This window comes from Schistocerca piceifrons, chromosome 4 (assembly GCF_021461385.2).
Source record: "Schistocerca piceifrons isolate TAMUIC-IGC-003096 chromosome 4, iqSchPice1.1, whole genome shotgun sequence".
In the NCBI taxonomy this organism is placed as follows: Eukaryota; Metazoa; Arthropoda; class Insecta; order Orthoptera; family Acrididae; genus Schistocerca; species Schistocerca piceifrons.
In genome coordinates this window covers 397,692,917-397,700,471 of record NC_060141.1, presented here as the reverse complement: position 1 = coordinate 397,700,471, position 7,555 = coordinate 397,692,917, and the positions used below count along the sequence as shown (strand labels likewise).

Below are 7,555 nucleotides of genomic sequence, written 5' to 3'. Positions count from 1 at the left end.
AATAATTTTATAAAAGTGTACTTAGTCTTAATTATTGGAAATTAATTATGTTCAATTCAACAACGTCTAGTAAACATCACCACAATTTTAGTCCTCCATGCGGACGGTTTTTAGGCAATATTAGCAATACATAAACAGGAATCGTAAGAGGCAAGCGACTACAGGGGGCTGCATACGTGGCTCCGCTGGAAGATGACATGTGGCCACGGAAACTCCTAGCTGTCATCCCCACAGGTGGGAGATCTCTGGGAACGCTAAGGAAAAGACGATGGAAGAATGGCCTCTACGAAGATCTGCAACACTCAGCGATAGATATGACAGGTAGCAGCGATGGAGAGAGGACGATGTAGAAGGGAACTTGTAGCAATGCTCGGTCGTCCGTAGCTAGCGGCTAGTTGCTAGCGTTGCTGCCTCTGGATTACGGGGTCCCAGGTTCGATTCCCGGCCAGGTAGGGTATTTTATCTGCCCGGGAACTGGGTGTTCGTGTTGTCCTTATCATTTCATCATCACCATCATCATCATCATCATCATCATCATTCGTGACCATGGCTCGATTGGGCTGTGTAAAAATTGTACTGTGTAAAAATTGGGACTTCGTACGGCCGCTGATGAGCGCGCAGTTGAACGTTCCACAAACCAAACATCATCATCATCATCATCATCATCATCATCATCGGGTGGTCTCTTGGTACCGATCGTGTAAAAGTAGGTACAGGAATTAGTGGAGTAACGTCAGGGAAGGAAAAGCAGAGAGGAAGTCCGTTTGTATTGGATATGCGTATAGCCGCCAAAGTAAAAGAAGGAGATCAGGAGTGAGTGCGCCAGACAGGACGCAGTGAGTCAGATGTTATATGGGGTGGGTCAAACCTCACTAACCATCGTAGCCCATTGAAGACATTTAGGTAGTCTGAAAATACAATGAAAGCCAGGCCAGTAGCTGCTTACAGACGTTGACAAAGTCAACGGGGCAGTTGAAAGTATGTGCCCCGACCGGGACTCGAACCCGGGATCTCCTGCTTACATGGCAGACGCTCTATCCGACTTAGCCATCGAGGAAAAAGATGATAGTGCGACTGCAGGGACTTATCTCTGGCATGCTTCCCGTGAGACCCACATTTCCAACTTACTGTCCACACACTACATTCGTAGTACCTCTGCCCACTATACTCACTACTCGCGGCAGTCAATCTACCGATTGCCGTAAGAGTTTGAGCAATGTGAGTGCATCTGCACTGAAGATCATTGTCTGGTAAGCCTAATCCATATGAAGGTGGTATCTTTTCTTTCGGACACGTCCGAAAGAACTGATACCACCTTCATATTAATCCATTCATGTATTAAGGTAGTCTTCTTCGTTTGTGATAATTATAGATGCCACACCAGAGTCCACTGCTATTAAATCACACGTCGCTATTATTGTTCATTGTTGATTCTAGCCTGTTGTGAAAATGGTTTCTGGTGAAAAAAAGTTTTTGTTTTAAAAGCGTGGCTCAAAGTTGGTTACAATTATTATTCGCGAATTCTCCCAATAAATGCAATACAGTAAGCAAATAATTCAATTAACTTTTTTTTAGGTTCTTCTTGCTGTTCCAATCAGCTTTCATTCTTCCCGATAAGGCTTGTACTGTTTTTATTTTGGTTGCTCTGATGCAACTTCCTACTAGTCTACTTTGTGTCTGAAAGTGTCTCTGTCTAAAATGTCGGTTGATCTTATTTTTCGTTTTTGCGGCCCTTTCGAATTTCGTTCAGCCAAAATGTTCAGTTACTAAGTGATGTTGCACGATCTATTATCATTTTTCTCAGTCGCTTTTCTGGTAGTCTGTTGAGACAACCAAAGAATTTGATTAGCCTTTTCTTAGTCTCATTTTCGATGTTTGAAAACTTGCCTGTAGCCGCCTTGGGGATGTCTTGCTACTAAAATTTTCCTAATGGTTTTTCTCTCCTTTTTTGATTTCTTCAAGCTTGCGCTTTCTGATAAGCGTCAGTGGTTCGCTACCGCACAGGACTGTTGGTTTTATAATTGTATTATAGTGCCGAATTTTTGTCTGTCTTGACATGGATTTTTTGTTGCAGTAGTTTTGGGCTGAACGTAATGATTTTTCGACATTTTTGAGGCGATTTTTCTATGAGATTATTTCAAGGCATGCGATTTGATGAATTTTCCGTGGTATTTAAAATACAGGACCGTGTTGATTTCATCGTTTTTTGTTTCCAGGCTCCCGATTTCTTCCTTTTAACACAAGATCTGTAACCCTACTTTTTCTGCACATTATTTAAATATCCTGAGCTGTCTGATGGCAGTCTCTTCGTCCTCTACAGGTTTCGACAGGTGGTCCGCAAACACGAGGTATGGTATGTAGAGGTTGTTTTTAGGAAAGCCCACTAAGATTGGCTTCCAGAATCAGCGTTTGTTGAGTTCTTTTTCCCATTCTTCCAAAGCCTTCTATAGGACGACGTTGTACAGAATAGGACAAAGGAAATCTCCTTGACTTACACCTTTCTGAATGTCAAAGTGTTCTGAGATTTCCCCCATTAATAATGGTTATAATTTAATAATAGATAATATTGATATTTAACATTAATATACATACGTTATATGGTTACAATTTACTAATAAATATGTGGTGAGCCGTCTCGGCTCTAATCTTGGCGGCATGGCATTCCACCGGCGTCACTAACTGCTTAGATTGCCGATATCGATTCGACCGCTTTTCTCTGCCTCGTGATGACTGGGTGTTGTGTGATGTCCTTAGGTTAGTTAGGGCACTGATGACCATAGATGTTAAGTCCCATAGTGCTCAGAGCCATTTGAACCAATTTGATTCGACCACGTGTCGCGAGCTAAGGTCTTTGGTCGAGGTGTGTAGGTTATTGGTTTTGACGTGGCTTGGAGAGGCAGTTGGCTGGAGGGCACGTAGCTGTGCTGGGAAGTTGTAGCTTCTGAGGGTCTCCGGCTGATCGGCGCGCGTATCGAGAAGCCGCGAAAAGTTAAATCGGTCGGGGCAAGCCAGGTCGCCTCGCTTAGTTATTGGTATGCGGTAAGCGACGCGAAGACCTACGAACGTCGCGTACAACCTGTTCGGCAAGTTTCCAGCTTACTGTGCAAACTTAAGGTTTGCGGTACCTCGACGATCGCCTGTTTGATTTGGAGACAATAACATCGTGGCCGGAATTCTGCAAGTCACGGGTCCTTCGTTCCTGAGAGGAGTTAAGTGTTGTTTTCTTATTCTGAGTACTTGATATTTTAAGCCCATGTCCGTATAATACGGAATTGGACCTGTTATATAGACGCGGCCACAAGCGTTGGTGCTCGTGTCCATCGGGCAATGTTAATAACTGCAATTTGTGTTCTAGGCCATATGTCGCGCAAGTGTAAGAGTATTCCCTGTGATTGGTTCTGTGAAGGGAATAAATTGTACACCACTGACCATTAAAATTGCTACAACACGAAGATGATGTGCTACAGACGCGAAATTTAATCGACAGGATGAAGATACTGTGATATGCAAATGATTAGCTTTTCAGAGCATTCACACAAGGTGGGAGCCGGTGGCGACACCTACAACGTGCTGACATGAGGAAAGTTTCCAACCGGTTTCTCATACACAAACGGCAGTTGACCGGCGTTTCCTGGTGAAACGTTGTTGTGATGCCTCGTGTAAGGAGGAGAAATGCGTACTATCACGTTTCAGACTTTAATATCGTATCGTATCGTGACATTGCTGCTCGCGTTGGTCGAGATCCAATGACAGTTAGCAGAACATATAGTTCAGGAGGGTAATACGGAACGCCGTGCTGGATCCCAACGGCCTCGTATCATTAGCAGTCGAGATGACAGGCATCTTATCGGCATGGGTGTAACGGATCGTGCAGCTACGTCTCGATCCCTGAGTCAACAGATGGAGACGTATGCAAGACAACAACCATCTGCACGAACAGTTCGACAACGTTAGCAGCAGCATGGACTATCAGCTCGGAAACCATGGCTGCATCACAGACAGGAGCGCCTGCGATGGTGTACTCAACGACGAACCTGGGTGCACGAATGGGAAAACGTCATTTTTTCGGATGAATCCAGTTTCTGTTTACGGCATCATGATGGTCGCATCCGTGTTTGGCGACCTCGCGTTGAACGCACATGGGGTAGCGTGTATACGTCATCGCCATACTGGCGTATCGCATGGCGTGATAGTATGGGGTGTCATTGGTTACACGTCTCGCTCACCTCTTGTTCGCATTGACGGCAGTTTGAACAGTGGACGTTACATTTCAGATGTGTTACGACCCGTGGCTCTGCCCTTCATTCGATCCCTGCGAAATCCTACACTTCAGCAGGATAATGCACGACCGCATGTTGCAAGTCCTGTACGGGCGTTTCTGGATACAGAAAATGTTCGACTGCTGCCCTGGCCAGTACATTCTCCAGATCTCTCACCAACTAAAAACGTCTCGTCAATGGTGGCGGAGCAACTGGCTCGTCACAATACGCCAGTCCCTACTCTTGATGAACTGTGGTATCGTGTTGAAGATGCATGGGCAGCTGTACCTGTACACGCCATCCAAGCTCTGTTTAACCCATTGCCCAGGCGTATCAAGGCCGTTATTACGGCCAGAGGTGGTTGTTCTAGGTACTGATTTCTCAAGATCTATGCACCCAAATTGCGTGAAAATGTAATCACATGTCAGTTCTAGTATAATATATTTGTCGAATGAATACCCGTTTATCATCTGAATTTCTTCTTGGTGTAGCAATTTTAATGGCCAGTAGTGTAACATGATGTGTATGGGAGGCAAGGTGGTGTTGCAGTAGCAGGCGCTGATACCATCGCTTGGGAAAATTAGCAATTTTAAGGAGTGTTCAATTTAACCTGTGTTGGTATCCTCTCAGCCATTAATTTATGTTCTTTTACTCCCTGGTCGTTCTTATGTGAAGCTTTTCATGTGTATTGGCAGGGTAGTTTTGGCGCATAGGACGCGCTACTGTTCCCAGGACCCGGAGCAGAGGTGTGTTCGTGTGTTAGCGCGGCGGCACTCCCGTTATTTCACGACGTCTGGGTAGAGCTGCAGTCTGACGCCCCTACCAGTCGCGTCGTGATGGATCAAGTTAAGTTGATCGTTTCATGCGTGCCGGGAAAGAGTGTCAGTGTTTAAGCGGGAACCAGTAGCTATATCTGGTTGGTGAATTTTAAGAGCTCAGGAGGTTACGGCGTGTTCGCCAAGTCTGAGGTTCTTCCTCATTATACCTCTCTAACTATTCGTTTATAGCCGACATTCTCATTACTACTTCTCAGCGCGTTAAGACCTTTTACTTAGCAATAGAAACAGCCGAGTGTCACCTTGATCTACAGTCATTAGCTACTACACTTGCTGTGAAATTTGGCTGCTCGTTCCTTGTTGGCTGCGATAGCCGTGTGTTTAGCTCTCAGCTGACTTTGAATTTTTGGCAGTTGTATAGTTATTAAAGGCTGTATCAAGGTTTCAGCAGGAGTGTATTGGCTGGAAGTACTTTTCAACTGCATGTACTTCCAACTTATCGTGAATATTGGGCAACTGTATGTTTATTAAGGGTTGTTGTTAATGTTTGGTCGGAACATATGGTTGGGCTCTTATGTTTAAATTTTATGCCTTCCCATTTGGTCAGTGTGAGAACAAGTGTATTTTATTGCTTAAGGGATTTTCTTAGTGAGGGCTATGCATAGCTAAGCGGCTTTCCAACGGCTACAATCCGTGGCGACTCTTGTGATCATTACCGAATTTGAAATAATGTTGTCCCATTGTATAACGGTTACCTAAGCTTGCAATTTGTTAGTACATTTAACAGCTGTTACTGTAATTCTTTTCGTTCTTCAAATTGTTTGTTGAACCTGCTTGCAGCCACGCCCAGTTCAAGTGCCGTTTCTTGATTTTGGGAACTCTGTACTTCCGCTTTTGGTGTCCTGCTCTTAATGAGATGAGCCTGTTCAAGTTCTAGTGAGAGTTATGATTCTTTCAATAAGTTTTTAAATTGTAATGTTAATTTGTTGTTAATCAATAAAGTGTATTACATGAAACAACAAACGACAAAAAGTTGGGTCCGGCTTCCACGCTTTTCCCTTAAAGCTATCCCAAAATATAGTTGTGAAGTATCACGTGGAATAATGATTTCAATACTGTTCCACCGGTAAGTGGGCCTGTCTACAATTTACGAGAAAAGTGGACCTGCAGCGGATTGCCACGGCTCAGGTACGCCTTCAGTAACTGATGAACCTAAGCGTAAAGTTTTACTAGTGGTTATACAGAGCGCTAAAAAGTCTACTTGTCAGCTTGCTATCGCATAGATATTCCTAAAATTTCTGTGTGCGGAATTTTATATGAGGCCAAACTCAAACATTACATTTATTTTAATAAACGACAGTGTAAACAAGTATTAGTAAGAGTCCCAGGTCATCTGACGAAATGAAATGCAAAGAAAAACAAATCTTTCATTTATGTGACACAGAACGTTTACGTTGCTCATCTGACGAATCACAGGTAATAATAAACTGATCCGTCATCAGGCTTATAAATTGTTATTTATCTTCAGCGGAGGCTTTTGATAGGCCAACGGCCTTACCGCAGTGGTAACATCGGTTCCCGTTCAATCACCTTGGTTGAGCACTGTCGGACTTGGGTTGAACTTGGATGGGTGACCCGTCCGGATCTCCCGAGCGCTGTTAGCAAACTGAGTGCACTCATCTCTTGTGAGGCCAATTGAGGAGCTAACTGATCACGAAGTAGCGGCTCCAGCCACGAAAACTGACAACGGGCAGGAAAGCGGTGCGCTGACCACATACCCCTCCATATCAGCATCCGTTGACGCCTACCCGCTGAGGATGACGTGACGGTCGTTCGGTAGACACCGCTGAGAATTCCGAGGACCGTTCGCGCTGAGTTTAATTTGGCAGGCTTTTGGTCCGTTTGCGAAGCCACGAGTGACCACGTGGACTCGAGGTGTAAAGAGGAAGTGGCCACAGTCGTTTTCGTCAATAACAGAATATTGAGGAAACTACCACTAGTATATGTACGAATGCATGCTTTTGCGGCAATATCCGTTAATAAAACATTCTCGGGTTTCAGGCCTCGTCAAGTGGTTTACTGCCCACGAGCTTTCGGTAGGAATCTCCACCGTCATTGTCAAGCGGATGACTGTCGCGTGCAATCCACCGTCTCTATTGAAGGTGTTCTCAGAAATTCTAATCTCTATTGCCTCGTTTATCACGCAATCCCAGAAGCCATTAGTCCGTTTAATAATAGACGTCTCATCGAATGAAATTCGGTGTCCGTTTTCCAAGGTATGTTCTGCTACAGCTTACTTTTCGGGGTAGCGCAGACGGTAACACCTTTCATGTTCTATGCGGCGCTGTTCAATAGTACGAACAGTATGGCCGACATAGAACTGCCCACATCCACACGGTATCTTGTAAATTCCTGGCGTTCTGAGGCCTACATCGTCTTTCACAGATTTCATTAGTAGTAAGATATTTGCCGGAGGCCTGAAGATTGTGTCTGTTTTATGTCTCTTCAGGAGCCGACTAA

General features: G+C 44.5%; 1 non-coding gene across 1 annotated transcript; it reads right to left on the bottom strand.

The window, feature by feature from the left end:
- Positions 1-983: 983 nt before the first annotated feature.
- Positions 984-1,057, bottom strand: Trnat-ugu. Its single transcript has one exon. It is a non-coding gene; the product is annotated as a tRNA-Thr (tRNA).
- Between the last annotated feature and the right edge of the window lie 6,498 nt (positions 1,058-7,555).